Source organism: Pithys albifrons, chromosome 12, assembly GCF_047495875.1.
Source record: "Pithys albifrons albifrons isolate INPA30051 chromosome 12, PitAlb_v1, whole genome shotgun sequence".
In the NCBI taxonomy this organism is placed as follows: domain Eukaryota; kingdom Metazoa; phylum Chordata; class Aves; order Passeriformes; family Thamnophilidae; genus Pithys; species Pithys albifrons.
The window spans coordinates 16,692,912-16,714,230 of record NC_092469.1 but is presented as its reverse complement, the minus strand read 5'-3'; the positions used below and the strand labels follow the sequence as shown (position 1 = coordinate 16,714,230).

At 39.6% G+C, this 21,319-nt stretch overlaps 1 long non-coding RNA gene across 8 annotated transcripts in view; it reads left to right on the top strand.

Moving 5' to 3' along the window:
• Positions 1 to 21,319, top strand: part of LOC139677317 (uncharacterized) — a 250,380-nt gene that overhangs the window by 61,848 nt on the left and 167,213 nt on the right. For 7 of the 8 annotated variants that reach the window (XR_011698847.1, XR_011698851.1, XR_011698852.1 and 4 more), the window contains 2 exons: positions 8,030 to 8,153; positions 18,775 to 18,920. This is a non-coding gene — a long non-coding RNA (uncharacterized lncRNA). Of the gene's footprint in view, positions 1 to 8,029; positions 8,154 to 10,843; positions 10,928 to 18,774; positions 18,921 to 21,319 lie in introns of those variants that run through there. The other variant, XR_011698849.1, reaches the window with a different exon arrangement.

Below are 21,319 nucleotides of genomic sequence, written 5' to 3'. Positions count from 1 at the left end.
GTATTTGCAAATTTTCTTTGTTCTTCTTCCAGAGGTGTTTTTGAAAATCCAAATTTTTTAGTCATTTGTGATATATATATCCCTCTCTCAATCCATATAAAATTTGAAAAGTGTATTCCTAGTGGTTTTAGTATAAATACAAACTTTTCAGGCCATATCAACTTTTCTTGTGAATAATGAAAGGCAAACCTGATGGGAAGAAGAAGAGAGAAAACATGGCCATAATCGGTTCAGGGATGTGAGAGCAGAGCCAGAGAAGGGACTACTCCAGAAACCTTTCCCTTGCCAGGTGTCCCTGGAGCAGAGCTCTCCCTCCTGGAGCCATCCATCACAGAACACTGGTTTTTCCCTGCCTCTCTTGCAGGGGTCATGCTGGGAGGGGCCCTCACAGCTGACTTGAAGGAAGCAAGTGCAGTGTTGAGTTGCGTGGCTTGCACCTTGGAGCTCAGTGTGGGCTTTGGGAGCTCTGTGGGGCACCCGGCGCTGCTCGTTAGCCCGTCCTCTCATCTCAGCAGCAGCCTGGCCAACCCTCTGCTCCTCGGACCTCAGCTGTGCCCCAGCACCACAGGCACAAGGAACTTTGGATAAGTCTGTACTGAAGTTTGATTTAATAAATCCCTCTAATAAGTGCAACAAAGGAAGGGAAAAGATCCCTTTGGTGGCTGAGCCAGCTTAAATGAGCAGAATGCTTTCTAATTAACAATCCAGTGGTGCACTTCGCGTGCTTGGCTTTAGAAAGAGCAAAGTGAAAAATACTTTTAAAGCACTCAAAGACATCTTTGTTTTAAAGGAGTAAGGAAATGCTGCTCTATCCACTGACCACCACCATGGATCACAAGGCCATGCAGCTCTAGGTCACTCTCACAAAATGGTTGCCAATATTTTCTCAGCAAACCCTCTATCGATTGCATAAATACAGTACAGTACCCATGAGGTAGTGTTGACCTGTCACATAGTAAAGATGTGGCAAGCCCCATAATTCATTACCAGTTGGAAATAGAACATCATTGGAGAGATAAGGATAACAATGACTTTCCATCCAATGATAAATTACTAGCAGCTGCATTATTTTCCCTCACTTATATATGGCTCTCTTTATTGAATTTAGCTTGAGATAAATAAATGATCTGCCAGGAGCCTGGTTAATATTACTTCTCTGGGACCCATTTCAGGCCCAACTAGGCTTTTGCTGATAATATCTTTAAGCTTTTCAGTAGGGAGAGACATAACATTTGTTTCTGACAAGAACCCTATGTCGCCTTATCTGTTTCATTTGAGAGGCCGTTGACCTCGGCTTCTTTAGTTAAAATGAGAGCTTTACTGGAGAGACTAAGTTCTTGAACTTGACTCTCTTCTTACAATGAGATTATATGTCCTGGTTGTAAATTTGAAGCCACACATGATATACAGTTATTCTTAGCATTTCCTGTTGATCCCAGGGTGGTATTGATTGCCCCTGCTTTTGAATCTTTCTCTGATTTGTTTGAAAAGGAATTCCAGCTTTTTTTGCATTACTATTTTTCATACCACAATAATTTGTGAGCTTGTTGATGCACACTCATATTTAACTTCATGCATTTGTTCCACTTGAAAATGACAGTGTTTTGTTTTGTTTTGTTTTGTTTTACAATGTCTCCCTCCTTCTACTTTAGGAAAAAAAGCTTAACAGACATATCCACTTGATTAAAAATGAAAAAGCCAGTCTAAGAACAAAAGATTAACTCTTTCTGTGAACCAAGATGCCAAAGAAAGCACTTGGGCTCCCCAAATTCTTTTCCTTGCCATTAATAATTCAGGTACTGCTTCAGTGATCCTGGCTTTGCAGGTCCTGTTGGAAGAGTCAAAGCGGGGAGGGAATGGATGGAGGTGTGAGGCAGCAGGTGTGATCAGCCAGCGCTGCATTCCTACAGGAACTGTTTGGATACCTCCATTGTGGTATTTCTGTTGTTTCTGGGAAGCCCTATCATCAGGTTTTAGATTAAAATCACACAGTTGCCATTTTTCATACAGCGTGAATTAGAGGAAATTAAACCCAACCACTTCTGATAAATCCTCCCATAAATAAACTGGCTGGTGGTGTTAAATGAAAGTCCAGCTACAGTTTGATTTCACATTTCAGAGAACAAAGAACAAGTTCTGTCTATTTTAACACTCTGTAATCATTATTATTATTTATACCATAGGAATGCCTAAAGGCTCCAGCTGAGTTTGGAGCCCCCATCTGCTAAGTACATAATCAGACTTGCCTGGAAGAGTTTGGAATAGGAATAAGAAAAAAAAATAAAAAAAGAAAGAACTAGTATATCTTTCTGTGCCTTTTACTTTACAGTTAAGAAAGTGAGGCACAAAGAAGGAAAGCAGCTGCTCAAGGCAGCGAGGAAAATCTTGGGCAGTGTTGGCAGCTTCCAAAAGATCATCTGAGTTTCTGCCAAATGTCTTGATGTAAGATCCTCTTTTACAGTCTGTTTGGGGGGTCACCTGTCTCCTTTATGCTTTCCCACTAGGCAAAAGTTAGAAGATAAAATGAGAATGTGACAATAAATCTCTTTTATCTGATGTTGGAAGAATTTGCGGTTAGGAAAAGAGGCACACCCTGAATGGCATCTTGCAGAGATTTGTGTAAAGGAAGATGCTATCTGTGTGCATTTTAATTTTAATTTGAACAATGTCTTGTCTTGAAATGAAATAACGAAAATTTGCCTTTTTATATAATAGGAGTAGCTTTGGCATGTACTGGCTATTTCCCACGTCACATCAGAAGACAAAAAAAATCTTGCACAATGGTACTAAAGGGCAGAGAGGTTAATATTTATTAAATGAGAAAAATAAGATAGTCATATGACAATCTGTGTCAGCTGGAACCAGTTCTTGTTTATATTGAGAGATTGACAGGATCTTCTCAACAATAATTATTAGCTAAACTCTTCAGAAATTAATTTCCCTTACAATCACAAACACAGGCAGCAGAGGAAAAAAAACCTGGTGGATATGAAATAAATTATTTGCTTCCAAAGAATGAGAATGCATTTTCCATTTCTGTGCTGCCATTCTAACATTTCCCTGAGAACCCAGAAAGGATCAGGGGGAGATTCACACACACAGAGCCAAATTAAAGAGGCTTCATGCAGAGCTTTCCACAGAAGGCTGAATTGTTTCCTGTGTGCTCTTGTACACACGGTGTGTGAGCAGAGGAGGACTGCAGGGGGACACTGATGTAGCAGTCCCCAGAGCAAGCAGGGACAACAATCCCAGGAGGTTCTGACCACCAATTCCAGTAGCTTTGTCACCAGACTACTTATCTCACCAGGTATTCTGTGTGGGGGTCTGTTTGGGTCTGAGGATGTATGGATGGCCTCTTGGAGGGGTGAAGTCATCAGACACCCCTCACTTCTATCCAAACCTTGTCATCAAAGCAGGAAAGGGCAATACATTCCCTGGAAAAGTTACTCTAGTGAATCATTCTTGCTAAAATCCCTGTGCAGTGGTGAGTAAATGCATCCTTTCCTTTGTGTAAGCCTTAGTAAGTGACTTGACCAACACTTAGGGAGGGTCATCTGGTAATAAAAGCCTTTTGGATTTGATTAATAGAACACCCTTCCTTGTTAAGAAGAGACTGCTTTTCCCTATACATGTGGCATTCATCTGTGGCTCTGTATCTTGTTCACTCTGCCACGGAGGACTCTTGAACCTGCAATTTCCACAGAATTGGTTCTTCTACACAAACCATGTCTATTACAGTTTCTTCGTCTACTGTGAAGCTGCCAGAGAGTTTAATCTTCAACAAGGTGTTGAGAGGTTTTACAGCATTGCTGTCAGTACATCTTTGACAAGGATCTTTTGCAAACTTTGGCAGAGCAAGTCTAGCTTCTGTATCTACCTCTAAATGTAGTTGGGTTCAGCTGAACCACAGACTCCTTGTCTTTTGATGCTTTGTCAGCCTCCACTCCGACCACCTGTGTGCAGGAACACTGCAGTGACTTCCCTGCTGGCCATCAGATGCCTTCTTTGCAGGCAATTAGACCCATCTTTGGTGATGATTATTATCCCTCCCTCTGGATCACCACCTTTACAGATGATTTACAGTAACAGAGCACACCAGCGCTCTGTGGTTCACAGCGCTGTCAGGTGTGCAGATTTAACCTGTCTTCTTCAGGAATGGTTCAAGAATGGTGTGGTGTTTGTCACTTGGAGTGTTATTCACAGGGACCTGGGCCAAGGCCAACAACTCAATTCATGTTATTGGCTGAGCAAGAAAAATGCCGCTGTTGCTGACCTTGTCATAAATCCACAGCCCCTGTGCCCATGCCACCAGCTCTCCAGACCAGCCTTTTAGAGACGGATTGTATCTGTGTTCTGGTTGCCAAAATTGTTTGGGGTTTTTGGTATTTCAACTCTGTGGTCTCAGAGGAGCAAATTCCTCAATAATTTTGCTTTCTCATCAGCCAAAGGCGCCATTCTGCACTGTGTGCCAGCAAGGCAGGAGAACAAGGCTGTCTTTAAATGAAAAAGCCCTGCCTTTTCCTCCTTGCATTCATGCAAGTTAAACATGACTTCTTACTTCTGTCATTCATCCTATTAAGAAAACCCCTGAGTGCCAAGTGCAACCTCATTTGCCAGTTTCCAGGGGATGGCAAGCATTTATACCTGCATCATAAAGCCTGAAGGAAGGGCCTTATCTGATGTGGTTCACCAGCTTATTGGGCTGGTCTATGCAGCTGCATCACCTTGGGTAAGAACTTCAACAGAGCCTCTTAAAAATAACCTGCTTGATGTTACATGCATTGTGCCGAAGGACACAGGTGTTTGTATTTACAGACTCTATTTACAGACTTTATACTTGACTGCTTTAAGTGGTTCTTTGGTGGTAGGATCTAATTGAGCAATATTCTTAGCTGGTTTGATTCAGTTTGAAATTCCAGCTCTGCAGCAAGATTTTGGATCAAATGTGGTTTGAGCAGTTATCATCCTCTCTCCGCCTCACTTGTAGGATGGAGATGCATTAATGTGTTGATGATGTAAGACTGAAGGAATACTTTCTTTGCTTGTAGCCATTACTGTTGAACCAGTTTTTCTGATGATTTACCCAGAAAGCCCTAAGTGTCCTTATAAATGTAAAATTACTTTTTTTTTTTATTCTTGAGCAGATGGAAGGCTTAGATGGAAAGGAATAAAAACATAATTTGCCAAAGCCCTCAATTAATCATAATCAAGTTTGTGCATGTTATACTCTACAAGGGTAACAACAATGAAACACAAGGAGAAAAGGATGCTTTCCTCAGGCAATTCTGGAGACATAAAAGTAATAAAGAAGCATACTTCAGAATAATGTGGAGATATATGACTGCACTAAATAAAAATGCTTCTTTAACGTACTGTAAAAATAAAGATGTTTAGTTAGATTTATCATTCTTGTTACAAACACAAATTGATCCCTTGGACTGCACTACTGGCTCTGAAAGTATCTACAGGATGGTTGGGACCCACTATTCTCTGTAATTAAACATTGTTTCATGTGTTAAAGAGATAACTCCATTATTCCTTTTTACTCTGAGATAATAAATATGGGGGACCTTGATCATGCAGGTACAGATTTTTGACTTTTACACCATATTTAAGCCATCTTTTAATTTGATATATAGAGAGGGATGGCTTGCTTATTAGTTTCCATCAGTCAAATCCAAACCTGTGGAAAGACATTTTTTAAACTAGTTTTACAAATAGCAACACATTAATTGAAAGCAACCCCACTCCCCAAATCTGCTCTTGATTGACTTGAGAACATTCAAAACCAGTGAGATTCATTTCTGCAGCCTCATTCAACCATTGCAAGGAGCAAATGAAACAATTGTTTTATTTGTAAGAGGAGATTATCCCTTGAAGGCAGATAGAAGGATACTGCCTACAGAACACCGTTTGCAGGCACAAAGAGCGCTTAGTCAATTTTTGGCAGTGATACTGAAGCTATTAGTTTGGGGTATGAGTTCACTGATGTTCAGTGCTGTAGACTTCCAGTTAGTTCATGAAGAGCCTTTAAAATTACACACAGAGCTTCATTAATTGCCTCAGAAAAGATGCAACAAATATCAGGCCCTTAAACTGTGTGTGCACAGAATGACCATTGATCTCAATAAATATTCCCCTACTGGAGAACTGATCCTATGTCCTCAGAAGGCAATCACAGTTTTCACAGCAGTTGCATCAGGCACTGCCCCAAAGTACAAGGGCTTTTGAAGGATCAGGTCCTGGTAGCCGCTATCTGGTGTCTGTCTGTCTGTCTATCTATCTATCTATCTATCTATCTATCTATCTATCTATCTATCTATCTACATGGTTTACATACACATCCACACACACAGTATATATAATCCTGATTCAGTGTGTTAAAAGTCTAGCAGGTATTGTTTTAACTCCAGTTGGAGGCCAATACAAGATGCCAAATCCAAGGTCTTTCAAAAGAAAGAAATAGAAATGCAGCTCTGTCATCTTGGACTAGTTTTTGGTCCATTTTCCATTTGATAGAGTAATGCCCTGAACATTTGTTCTACTATCAGCTATCCATAAAGAAGAATTTCCTATGCCTTCCATGCAAACAGCACAACCTCATGTGATCCCTGATCACAACAAATTGATTTATTTAAATAAAAATAATGATCTTCTTTGCTTTCTCCAGCCCCAGCAGCAAAATCCTGTTTAACTCTGATCAGCAAATTGATACAGTTATCTTCTTTTGCCCTCCTTTCTCAAACCCAAACTACACCACCCTGATCCCCAAGTAATAAGAAAATGATTTATGCAAACAAAAATAATTATCTTTCTTTGCTCTCCACCCTCTGACTGTATAATCTCAGCAGCTCCTTGTTTAACAAATTGATTTATTTAAATTAAACAAACGGTGGTCTCCTTTTGACCTCTATGGAGACTTCTGTGGCAAACTCCTACCACTGCCACCACCTTATATATATGCTTAGAAGGATGTATTTTAAAATATAACAGTACTTTAACCTTGATACTTTGTGATTCCTTTAATCAAAGCTTATGGAAGCTCTGCTTCTGTGCAATGAAATCAGGACCCGTGTAATCTGAAAAATAAGAAAAGTAACTTAAATGTACCTTTCCCCATATTTTTTAAGGCAGAGATGGTTATTCATTTAATTTCCCAGGAGAAACTGTACAAAGAGGGGCTGTATGTGGTTTGTCTACACCCACCTCTCCCACAAAGTTCTTTGCAGACAGATATTTAAGCATTGGCAAACTCAGTGCACAAATATGTGTGGGGCCACCTCCCCTAAAACACTGACAGAGCCACCTAGTGCCAGCCTGCTCGGTGACAAACAGCAGCAACACTGATGGATGAGAGCAGGAGCTCCAAGGGTTTCTTCATCCCATTCTGTCAAACCACAATTTGTATTGGAAGGACTCAGCCTGTCCCTGGCCAAACTTTCATAGGCACGAGGAGAGGCAGAGTCCTGCTTGTCAGTGGTTCCATGGACATGATCTTTTTGTTCCACATTCGATAGCCCTGAAGGTATATAAATACATATAGATGTATATATGTGTGTGTGTGCATTTTTTCCTGTGCTTGTTTTATTTAAGTTTCTATTTTCTGTGCTGTCCAACCAATATCTCTGTTTTGTGCAGCTGCTACTGAAACAGTCATTTTGGCATTATAGAGAATTACATAATTATATGTGCCATAAGCAAAAGTGCAAATAGTCCCACTTAACACCTAATCATATGATATCTATTGCGAAATTCTGGCGAAGGAGCCAATAGATATGACTGTTCCTTTGCTTTTAGCTCTGGTTCTTTGGAGGCAAGTAGGGACTGCAGCTGGAATTTGGCATAGATGGAAGAGGGATTAAGTGATAGGGGAGCCTGAGTGTGTTGGGTATAGAAATTCCTTTCCTCAACTAGTTTCTGTGGTGTGTAATACTCTGAGCAGGACGTTGGTGTTAACCAATCTCCCAGATTTTGAAATACTTTGCTTTCTTAGCAGTTCATTCACACTCTGTGTCTGCTTTGGTTTCAGACCCACGGTGCTCTCTGACAGAAGACAGTGACATGACAGGAATGGTGACACAAGGCTCTTACTGTTACATTCAATAATTGATTCCTCTGGATGGATTGTGACTCCCTAAAGGTTGCAGAGAGAGGTAAGAATGATTGGACAGCTTCAAAAACATTAGCTCCTTCCAAAGTCAGGAAGTTTTCACTCCCTTGAATCTTTCCCCTTCACAGTCTAGCAGTCTTTGTGATTCTTTGGAAATACATAGGAAAAACATTAAGAGAGGTTGTTTTTATTAACCAATCATTTTCTTCTTTTTCTTTCTGGTAATTTTGATTGGTTTTTGTAACGTTGAACTCTGAATTGGGAATCACCAGGTGAAAAAGCTGATTGTGTCCATTTTTATGATTACCACAAAGTCTCCATACAAAATCCAGATAAAAGGGAAAACGTTGCAAAAACTGGTCAAGAAGTTGCAAAGTAAAAATAGAAATGTCTCTTAAGTTTTTCGAATCCCATCTTTTTTTTTTAAGATTTTTTAAATTTTTCCAAGTTCCAAATAATTGATCTTTTTGTATCTGAATACCTTTGGAGATTTAGTTTCAAAATATACTTGGATATTTTTTTCAGAATATTCATTTGAAAATTCAGTCCTCCTCTTACATTTTCATTACCTTTACTCCTGACTTGCACAAGTAAAATGAGGTGACTCAGACTATAAGATTATGCAAAAATGTTCCCGTAAAAAAAATAATAATAACCTTGTTCTTAAACTGTACATGGAAGATCAGAGCTGCAGCCTTTTAAAAATTCGGCCGCTCTCTATTGACTTGCCAGAAAGACAAGTATTTCTGCAGATGGCTTGGAATTAGGAGAACATGAAATAATGTCAATGGTACTGGTAAGAGGATTAACCAGCAGTTCTGATGTTATTGAACGGTTTGCAGAGACCATATTAAACAGCCACAGCAGTCCACAGGTCAGCCCTGCAGTTCTTCTGCTAAGCAAACACAGATGTAGAGTTCCCTTTCATGGCCATCATTTTGTGCCTTTGACATATGTTAGACTCTTGGGACTCAGTGGCATATTTACAGCCTGAACATTAAAGATTCCTTTTTTTAGGTCATTAGTGGACACTGATGTCTAAATCAGTAGGAAAAGGAAAAGCAGGAACCCAGGGCAGTGGGGAAGGACTCCAGCAATACAAACATGTAAGAGAAAGATTAAACTGCTAGAAAGTTCCCCAGTGAATCACTGTGGGCTTTTTCAGTTGATGACAAAAGTATTCCTTAAGAATCCAGTCAATTTTAAATCTCTTTTTATTTTGGGTTGATCTTCTCTGTATTTTGCCAAAGCTGCCTATGAAGCTGCAGTGGTTGAGTTTCACAAAGCAAGAGGAGCTCAGCTCATGTCAGCACTGCCAGCCCTCTGGGTGTGTTCAAAGCTTGTGCAAATCTCCTGGGACTGCAAATTGGCCAGAAGGAATTGAGGGAACAGTCTGTCTAACAATATTCCTGTTCCTTTCTATTCCAACAGAAACTTTGGCTGTTCTTTAACATTTTCCTCAGTTTTTTGTTTTTCTGAAACTCAGAATCAGAGATGAGGAAAATAGATAACAGATCTATGTGATAAACAGGGTTTTTTTAATACACACAAAACACATACTTGTATGTGTATAGTGAGGACACATTGGGACAGGTTCTTCTTGTTTATCTGAATGGTTTTACCTGTCTCAATCCTGAAAACTCATGCAGTTTTCAAATAAAGATATAGGTACAGACAAGTTGTGTGTCAAGGCAGAGTTTGTGAATTTGAAGGTTGTTGACAAAGAATTTGTGTAGAAAGAAGATAAATCAACTGATAAATTACAAAACCTTTGGTCAATAATTGTTTAATACAATGCATATTTTAAGTGAAACTTCCAGCAAACAACTGCTCCACGTGTAACCACTTCTTCAGATGAGAGGAAATAAACATGCAACCAGAGAGTGTAACAATGAATTACATTCAACCTCAGAAATACTTCAGCATGTCTGCAGGAGCTGCTGCTGGCTTCAGTGATGGATTGTAAGTTAGTATGAGGTCCCACAGGCATGACAAGGTGTTTATGTAGTGTTCTGATTGCTCAGACACTTCCAACAAATGTACAGTCAGTGCAAACAGAAATCAGAGTGTCACTATCTCTCCCTTTATTTCATTTATTTATATTTAGCAAACACTAGAATATTGCAAACCACTGAGCACAACAGTGGCTAGAGTATAGTTTCCAAAGCTTATTTACAGTAGCTTTCATTCACAATGGGTACAGTACTCCATAAGTAGTTCCATTGATTTCAGGGAGTCCATTCCTTGTACAGCTGAGTATATCTTGATTTGAACCCATGTTTGAAATGCAGAAAGATCTCCTTTACTTCCATGTTCTTAAATGCATGAGCAATGTGAAAAAATCTCTACTCTTTGCCCTCCTTGAGAAGCTCATAATAGTACAAAATACTGATGAGGCTGGTGGGATGTATGTTTTGCAATATTTTATTGTGTTGCAGAAACAGTGATAAAATGTTCTTCAGTTATACATAGAGGGATGTGCATTCCATGTGCTGTGTTCAGCTGTGTGCTTACACCAATCCAAACTCCCCAAGAGAAAAGAAAAAGCTGAGATTCACATCAGTAGCAAAGAACATCAGGTGATGTTGATTTAAAGAAAACATTAATCAATCCAGATTTGCTTGGAACTGGGCCCAGGTTCACTCAACAGGTTGGTGAACCTTAGCAAATGTTTCTGTGAATCTGTTCTGTGTTTTGACTTTGTAACGTGATCTGAAATCATCCGAGTTTCATGTGGTTTTGTTGTGCACGTTTCGGAACGCTCCCGGGGCCAATCCAGGGAAAGGCAGAGGTGCTAAATTTTGCATGACACGTAAGGTAAGCAGCGTTTCACTCTTCCTGACACCCCCTGATACCAAAGTGAACAAGAGTTGATGCTGTCAGCACAGTTTTGAAAGGGGAGACAATCACTGTCTGTCAGGCTTCTTGTGTCTCCAGTAGTCTTTATTTCGGAGCCAAGAGACAGCCTTCAAATCATATCCTGAAAAACGTTATCATGAGTTGGGGACTGTTATTTTCTTTTTCTCTATTTCTGGTAAATGTCAAAAGTTTTACTGCGTAGGCAGGTATTGGAGTTGTGAACAGTATGTTAGATTTCTTGATGTATATTGGTTTGAAGAAGTTATATAGTGCTAGAAAACATTAGGGTTTTGTACTGTGTCTGTGTATGAACAACTTGTGTTTTAAATTCTTTTGGTTTGCATCTGAATTCATAAATAAGTGTACTCAGCCTCCATAACTGAATATAAAGTATTTAAGATCCATCTACACCAATCAGGTAAAAAATATGATAAGGTGACAGTTTCTATTATTTTCAGTCCAAACTAGAGCACAGAGCAACAGAGATGTGAGACATTCTGCACAACAACAAAATCTAATTCATCAGAGGATGCCAAATTTTTCATTCTGTTTCAGAGTGAGCAACAGAATTTTGCTGCAGTTGAGATTTTGGAGAGAAAGACAGGTGGGAGGACCTGTTTATTTTTTTTATACTGATTTACTGCCTCATAATTGGGACATATTTGTGGATCAGTGTTATGACAGGGAGCTTAGAGAAAAGGAGGGCAGTGAGTTTAGCTTAGTGGCCTGGCCCATATATAAAGTCAGACTAGATAATTTAACTGTCTCTGTTGGCCTTACACTTGAGAAAAATTGTGGAGTAGGAAAAATCAAAATCTGCAGAGGTAATAAATAAGAAAAAAGATGTAACAGCCTGGAGTGTCCTTTAATGCCCCTGAGGTTCAGTGTTCCCTGACCCACCAAAGGGAGTGGCCCTATCAGTCCACTCGGAGGTACAGCAAGGAGGAGAACAGTTTGCCAATATTATTCAGATTGAAGCTGATATCTCTATTGTCCTGTAGAAGAGTTTTGGTTCTCCCACTTGTATCACTGCATTTTTCCACTAAGGTTGTCTCATTTATTTAACCTGACACTCGAAACACCCCTCCAAGGTCCTTGAGACTCAAACCAACATTGGAAGTGACAGCCCAGCTAACACAGGTAATCATATCAGGCCTTGTGGGACTGCACTGACTACTTTTTAATTGATAATTCCAAGTTTCTGTAATAAATTTATTTCTTAATTTTATACATCATGTCATACAGGGTAGCTAATGATTACCACTAGTTAAAGTTTGCAGCCTTCAAGACATCCTCCTCCCTTCTATATAATTATAATTTTCCTTCCAAATTAAGATTTTCACAGAAAGAAAATGAAAAAAACCTGCACATTAAATCCAATTCCTTCCAAATAAAAGAAGGTAAATTTAAGGTACTAAATTAAGTAAGTGATTTTAATTAGCGGATCATTTCAGGGAGATCATAAAACATTTAAATAACACTGAAGTTATGTATATTTAAGCAGTTTTATGGAGAATTAAAGTCTTAAATGGTAAATTTCAAATGTAAATACAAAAGTCGATGGAGGAATGTTAATTGCTTTTCCTAAGTTTCTCACGTGGCCTAAATATTATGAGAGGTATCAAGAATTACATTCATAGTAATAATGTACCCAAGCCAAAGCTTATTAAAGTCCTTGGAATTTTTCCACGGATTTTAGCAGCCATTGTATGAAACCAACAAATGCTTTTAAATGTCTAACTTCCAGTACTGTGGAAGTCACTTATATGCCAAAAATTATAGATATGATGTCAATAGTCTAAAATATTGGTAAAGTTATAGTTTAAGATTCTTATTCATAGCCAAGAAATTTAAACTGACCTTAAGAACTTATCCAGTTCCCTTTTAAACAAATAAAATTACATTTGCAATAGCAGACATTTTACACCAGCAGATTAGTTTACAGAAAAGAAAAACTTACACACCAGAAGAAACTGCTATGATTGGACAACAAAACGTGCCAACAAATTGGCTTACCAAGAATGTAAATTCTCACATGCTTGTCCATAGCTCAACAGCACTCTTATATTATTTGTGATCCAAATAGATCAAATTAAAACTTAATTTTACAGTTTGATAACAATGAAATGCATAATGTTTGAAACTAATGAAATTAAAATCAGGGGTGGGTAGGAAGGCTGAAGAGTCATGATGTATACATTTGTCCAAATTCCTTAGTGTAAACTACTTGGAAATGAATATCCCCATGGAAGAAGGAGCACAGAAGGTGGATCTCAGCAGGTTTCTTTGATTCCCTGAAACCATTTGGTCTTGTGGGAGAGCCTGGAAGAACCATGGCCATACCTCTTCCCGTGTCAGTGTCAGGATGCAGATGGAAGTGGTAGCACTCAAAGCAAGCATTTACTCCTTGTTGATACAGGAATCACATTGCAGGGACAGCTGTTCCACCAGCAGTCAAGAAACATGAGGAATCACCATCATCAGAGTCTGCTTGTGAATAAATTGTTGTAACTGATAAGTGCAAGCAACAGGTACTTTCAAGGACTGGTAGTTTCCAGTGCCCAAAAAATCAAGAAGAAATATTTTTTTCTCTCTAGAAAAGACTCACCCCCATTGCTGGAATGGTTTAATTCAAAATCATGTAGTAGCTTGGAAAGTGTGATGTTTGCTTTCTTTTGGTCCATAGTGAGACCAGTCCCAATGCTTTCTTCTGTGGAAGCTGCCCTGGTGCAGATGGATGTGCCATTCCAGCAGGTGAGGCAGAGTCACCTCTCCTGTGTTCCAGGGTCTACAGAATCCCTTTGAGCATTTCTGGGAGAGAGCCGTGTGTGTGGTGATAGTTCAGGCTCGTGGAGGAGCCACCCTGCAGTTTGTGTGAGAGAAGGGCTGAAGGCAGAGCCACCTACTCTTTTCTTTCTCTTCAAGGCATTAAACACCCACCTTACACACAGACTGAGCCACGTGATCCAGGATATTGTTGTACCTCTGTTTCTTCAGCTGTTGGATGGGAATATTATTATGCTCTTGTCTCAGATGCTGAGAGGGTTAATTAATTATGTTTATGAAACCCTTTGAGATTCTCACATGAAAGGTGGCTTTGGAATTGTTAGGTGTTATTATAAGAAAAAAGAATGATTTTATTGCTTCATGTTAATGGTTAACATCTGCACCACAAAACCTGCTTGATCACATAAAGGTTCTGCTAAGCATTTAATCCTAATTTGCAGGCTGATGCATATTCATTTTATTTAGAAGATTAATTTAGTCATCAAAGGTTAATCTGCCTCGGGTTTGTAATTAGACAGAGCAGTGACTTGGCGTCTCTGGGCTCACCCAGGTTGTACTGGGTTTTCTGAGTGGGCAGGGCTGTAGCTGGCACCAGTTTTCACTTCCAGCCAGTGCTCAGAGGAGGCTTCATTTTTGGAGAAATCGTGAGTGGTAAATGCCTTGGCCAGTTTGAAGATTAAAACTAAAAGGGGAAGCAAGAGCCAAAGAGTAGTCAATGTAGTGAATCTTGGAATGCTGCATTAATTCATCTCTGGCAGGTTTACTCAATGCCATGTCAGGGCAATAGGAAAGGGATTTTTTTTTTTAATATGTATATGTAAAACTGATTAAACAGATTTCACAATCTTTGATGTATGAATCCTGCCCCTCTGATTAGCAGTGTACAGAAGGTATCTACAATGAAAAATTGTGAGGCTTTCTGCTGAAAACACCAGATTTTAACTTTTAGCTGCTATTAGAAGGCACTGTTGGAAGGTTATACAATACGACCTGTAGCTGCTTGCCCCCTGTACATTAAGCCTTTTGTGCTCAAGGTTGGCTCCTTTAATCAGCAGTCACTAAAGAAACTGCGGTCCTTGTAGAGAACAAAAATCATGTTTCCTTTGCAAGTATACCAGGAGGCATCTTTAATTACTGTTTATAAAGCTGGCTGTTACTAAGTGTGAGCGACTAGTGCCATGGTATTGTCTTTTGAAGTGAAGAAGAGCAGTGGCTGCTCCTTTGTCATGTCCTCATCTTTTCCCTGTAACGAAGCAGTTGGGAGGGTGATATCAGCGGGTGTGTGCTGCCCACAGCTGTGCCTCTGCACCCTGTTAGCCAGTGAGGTGGCCTCCAAACACAAATGGGGTGGTGGGAGGCCCAGGTGGCATGGGAAGTGCTCATCCTCACTGTCAGGGTTGTCAAAGGGTGGCTGTGTGACTTGGGGATGCAGCTCAAACTGGGTCGGATGTGGGAAGTTCACTATGGCAGATAGGGCTGGGAAATGGCAGAGGAAAACCTTGCAAATGGAAAATTTGTCTCAAAAATAGTGGCTTACCCAATGTTAGATCAATATTTGCTGCAAAATAAGTACTGTAAATGAAAATCATGATACTAGAACTTAGGAATTTGGCCAAAGTTTTACATTTCATTGCAGCTTGGCTTTGGTTGAGTTCAGAATCCAGATTCCAGGGGGGTTTGGCTTTTTTTTTTTTTTCCTCAGTGTAGTACTCACATCTCTATTATGGTTTGCCAGTTTTCCCCTCCTCTTTCTGGTGCAGAACCTCAGAAGCATCCAAGAAGGGATTTTGGAGACCATAAACAGTTCTAATTGAGAACAGCCCCAAATCAAGTTAAGTGCCAGCTTGACTATCAGAATATAAATGAAACTCTTTTATTAAAGCATTGTATTTTAATTATTATAAAGAACAAGTGGCCTAACGTGAAAAAGCTTTTAACATAGCAGTTATTTGCTTGATAGCTGATAAGTTAATTTTGGATAGATGATTATAGCTATGGCTTTTTGTCATCTTCACTTTCATTTTTACTTGAATGTTCCCTGATTTTCATTTGGATTTGAGGTCAACTTCTAATTCAATTGCTAATAAACTCAGATTGGCTGAGGCCTGTTATTGAAATCAGGTTTTCTATTTCCAGTTTGAAAGGTCAGGGAAATTTTGTTGGTGCTTTGAAGAAAGTTTAAAGTGCTTCAGACTGATGATTTGCAAGGGTAGGAGCTGTTTGCAGAGACCCTTTGCTAGTCAACTGTAAGCACTTGTTGGTTTGTTCTTTACAATGAAGATAACCATCCATGCAATGAGAGTATGTGATGGCAATTCACTACAACTGGGGAAAAACCCCCAAACAGCAAGAATATTATCACTGTAAGCAGACACTGAAAAACAATATTAGTAATTGTTATGTCATTCAAGCCCTTCCTTTCTAGCTGAGAGACTGAGAGTGGAATTAAACACGTTTGCCACAGATTTTAGGCTATTTATGCTGTTTTAATCATCTCCTCAACCTGCATCTTTAGTGTCTTTACTTGCATCTTAATCCTGAGCTGGTTTGTATGAATGGTAGATACTAAAATGTGGATGGTGAGCTTCATCTGTCATCCCTGCTGTTGTATCATTGACTTCAGTGAGCTTCCAGAGGAATGAGTCTGGCCCACAAGAGGATGTGAACTGTCAAGAAGACAAACCTCTTTCTCATCCATTTGAAATGTTTGCAGGAAAGAATGCCCTAAATATTTAGCAGCTTGTGTAATTTGAGAGGCAATGCAGGTTTTTTTAATTTTAGTTTTCTCCCTACCTTTCCATTTTCTTTATTAAATAGAGGAAAACCTTGCCTTAGGCCCAGTGTGCTTATGAAAGGGAAAAAAAAATATCTGCCAGAAACTCCATTTTGCTTGGGCCTGTATATATTGTTATTGCTTTTGTATTTGTAATAGCGAAAGGTGACTATGCCTCTTATGAAAAATTCTGTTTGGAGAAAATACCTTCCTCTCCCCACCTTTTCCAAACTCAGTATAGTGCATAAAGAACCCAGGAGTGTTTATGTTAATGCAGCAGGGCTCATAACAGCATGTATGTAAGGACTGGACACGTGTGCCATAGCTGGGCTTTGTAGTGATACACCTGAGTGATGCAGCTCATGGAATCAGTAGAAAAACAGAGGAGTTTTAAGCCAGTTTAACTTCCTCTGCCTTGTGTCTTTGGGAGTCAATGAGGCTGCACAGAGAGCATCAGTCAAATCTACTGCAGCCCACCTTGGTTTCTGGTTGACAGTAGACCCAATGTGGAACTTCATTGTTACAAACTTCAGATGTTCCCAGTAAGGTCGCCTACTTTAGCACTTCCAAAAGGCAGCCAAACTGATTGCTTGCATCAACCACCACCAAAGATCTTGTCCCTTCATATTTCAGCTGCAGCGAGCTGCAGTGAGTCAGGTTTGGGTGGAGGGGGGAGATCCTCCACCCAGATTGCCAGCTTAAGCTTGCCACTGCTTTATCTTGAGGTCTTAGGCAATGTTGTAGTTCTGCTCCTGGAAGACCTCAGGGCTAAACTCTCAGAGCAAAAACACAGCCCATCACCACTACATACCAATGGGTGACTGCTGCCTCTTCAGCCATGGATGTAGAGACCCCCAAGGACACCCATGTCTGTGTGTTAACGGGGCTGTTTTACAATTGATATATAAAAAGACATGGCACAATACTTGTGGATAATGCCGAGGATGGGAACACTCTCCCTGGGAGCGAGGCCATCCCTATGTGTGCATAATTGCAAGTTCCCAGGCCAAGTGTCTATGGAAAAGTTCACATTTATGCACCACTGAATTTGCATAACACTGTCCACAAAATCAACATTTTAGATCTTTTAGAGCGCACTCATCATTCCTCCCTTGTGCAGGATGATTCTGAAGCAGATTCTTGTTGACTAGGATATCTAGGCAGTAGGTCCCTGGCAATGTTATCTTTCTCTCAGATAGGTGTGCCAGCTCCAAGACTGGTTGCTGGTACCTTCAAAGGTTGAGAAGTTGGCACCTCCTTTGGCTGCCAAGGCTTCTGAGTGCTCCTCTTTCCCAGCAGAAAGGGCTTTGCTTTCTGCCTTTGCCTAAGAGTGATTTGTCTTTATCACACTTACCCTGTGGGCACAGGAAGTGATATTATATAAGAAATAATTTTGCAACCCTATTTCTACTAATCATTGCCACTCCTACCATAATAACAGACAGATGCAATATACACAGTTCATGTTTCTATTATTTTTCTGCTACAGTTTGCATGTGTTTTCCATTTAATTACAGCATATGAATTTCATATCTCTCATTTTTCCCTTCTTGCATTTAAAATTGAATTTGATATCTGTGATACATAGATAGGCCTGTGGTAAAACATTTGATGCACTTTACACTCTTAGGTCTGAGTATCTGCAAAACTCTTAAGTGCTCTGAATATTTTCCAGTTTTTTTGGTGATGCAATAGTGTCTGGGATACCATTGTAGTAGTCTCTGCACAAGACAGAAGAGTAACTTGAGCACTTAAAGAGACTTTGCTTAAAAACAGTGACAACACCAAACCCATTCGTAGCCACTTTTGGGTGTTGGAAAACTCTTGTACCCATATGTTTCAAAACAGATTGCAAAGGGCTCTGCAGAGGGAGAGGTGTGTTTTTCAGAGATGACCAGGATACAATGAACAGAGTAGTGACAGCACTGAAATGGAACCCAGATTTTTTGTGACTGACCTACTCAATGGGAAGCAAGTTAACTTAACCCAGGCTTGAAGAACTTGTGGTGTGCTACTTGTTGGATTCTTTCTTTACTAACCTGTATTACCATATTTGAATTGAGCGTGTTGTAAAACTCGAGAAAAGAGATTATCAGTTCCAGTTTTACATGAAAGAGGCCAGCTGAAGTAGAGAGAAACAGAGGAACATTCCTCAAAGTTTGTTTCTATTGTATTTTAACCTGAATTAGTGGAAATCCTTCTAACTGTGGGCTCTGCCTCCTATCTAACTTTCCATGTGTTTCAGAAAGAGTTGAATTTTCCTGCTGCTTAGCAAGAAGAAAAGAAGTGCAAAAGAGCATTGGTTTAATGGTCATGCTTTGGATTTACACTGGCATCCTGGAAACAGAATTGCCCCTGTGGATGTAGAAGTATCATAGTAACACTCCCCAGGTAATAGTCAAACCTAATTTTTTTCCCCGTGCAGTGTCTGACTGTAGTGTCTTCTACAGATCAATCAACTCTGTAAATGACACATATTTTTAAAACAATGGGTGAGTTCCTACTCAGTTCACACATGGCCCACAAAGAAAAGTTTTGAAGGCTTGATATACTCCATTGAGTAAACAACTATAAATAAAACAGACTATTAAAAAAATCTCTAAATGTGCCTTGTGCCATCAAACTATGCTGTTTGGAAAGAGCTGTGGTGTTTGGGAAAAATTAGACATGTTTTCAACAACTGTCCAAATATGTATTTACAACATAGTTCAGGATGTACACAAAGCTATGTCTGTGACAACTGTTGGGCCTCAACAAGCTTTATTAATTATTTTTTGAAGACAGTAATTCCAGTCACTTAAACACTACAAGTAGACAGGATACAGCTAATCATAGGGAAACGTGCTGATTTTAAGGGAACTTGCAACTTACTTCTCCCACAACCATGAGTAGCAAATGGCAGAATATTGAGATGGGATGTATGGAATATACCTGTGTGGGCAGGGGGCAGAGATCTGTGGTTCATACAGGCTTTTAGTACTGTTTGTTCAGCCAGGTGAATAAAGAGACATTTCACTTGCTGAGAACCCTCCTGGCTGGTTCCAGTTGGAAATGAGCAGCAGTAAGGCTCTTACCACTGCAAGTTTTTTTGTTACTTATATGCCATCTATGACCTGCAGATATTTTGGTTTTCTGGACTCCCTAGACACAGAATATTAGGTGCTTTCAGTATCCTAATTCCTGTTCAGTCCATGAGAAGCAGAATCTGGGGGCTTCTGGCTTCGCTGTTTAGCAGAGGTATAGTGTAATACTTGAAAGACAAAATTTGTTTAGATAAGAAAGTTCAAAGTAGGGACCTTACTTTCTGTCTTGCCTGTGATGTTATCAAGCAATAATCCTTGTTAGGTAAGGATTAATGTTCAAACATGATCAGGGTGATGAAACTTCTTTTTGGCTGCACAGGAGACCTGGCAGAGTCTCCCTCTGACTGCCTTTGGATCATTTTATAGACCTTGTTCACATGAGCCACTTCACTTGTGAGTGGGGTGGGGGCTTCTCCCACTAAACATCTTGGACTAATATCTCACCTGCATAATGCCCTACCAAAGGATCTTTTAGTTGTAAAGCTCTGGAACCAAGTTTTCTGCCTCTGTATCAGCTGGAAAGTTGTTCTGGATGTCACCAGCTTGATCACATGCTAGAGAGTGCCTGTTAAGAAGACTTGTCTGAAGCAATCCTCTTCGTGTTCCTGTGAGACGTGGTTGTGTTTTCAATACTATAAGTCAATCTGTTGTCCATCTCTCATGGACAACTTGATCAGACCCCATGGGGCAAAGTTAATGGAATCTTCTAATATCTAGAAAGCCCTTTTACAAGCAGCATCATTTACTTTTGGTTGTACTGCTTATTTGCTGATTCCCAACTCCTTGCAACTTTCTAGGTACTCTGATTTCTTTGTCTGACTTGTTAGGAGTGATCATGGCCCTTAAGGACTCCTTTGTTTTTGGACAGTTGTCAATTTTACCAATTAAAAGAATGCCTTTGGATAGTTATCAGAAGCTGGAGCTGAAAACATGTTTGCAATTACTGATGACATAGCTGTTTCTATTTGCTGCTCTCTCTTTTAATTCCAAAAAGTGATATTTTTTTTGGCAGTAGATATGAGAAAATATGTCACTGTGTATAATTACAAAATGCTGTTCATTTCTGTCTTGTAACTGTGGGGGGTTAGTTGGTACAATACATTTGGTTCATTCTTGGCTCACTCAACTGCATGACACACATTTAAGTGTATTATTAATTGTCATGTTAATATTCATTACCATGTTAATTTCCATGGAATCATATAATTCTGCATGCCTCCAAATTGATGTTCAAGGATATATGCAAGCATGGAAAAAACACTGAATGATTTCCTAGGACATTGTAATATGCCTTAAATAAAATCACATTCTGAACATTTTCCTCCAGGAGACCTGGGCTTTTTCAACAGGCTTTACCCCACCATGATACTTACTACAAAAACAAGATTCATCACTGGGAATGGGCTTTGTACAAAGCTGCTTTAAATGTTCCTTGTGCTTTCAACCAGATTCAAAATACAAATCCACAGTACTGGCTTTACTTTAATTTCCTAGGTTGCATCTGCCATCTCATCAGAACGATCTGACTGTACAGGGCATTGGAAAAACTGCAGAGTATTTCTAGTGGCTTGGATTTTTACAATGGCTCACTAAGTATGTGTGATTTTTTTCAGTAGATTTTTTTGCAACAGAAAGTTATACTAGAAATGGCAACTTGGGAACTGCAAATCTGTGGGATAAGAGGTGAAGGTCATTAAAGCATGTGTT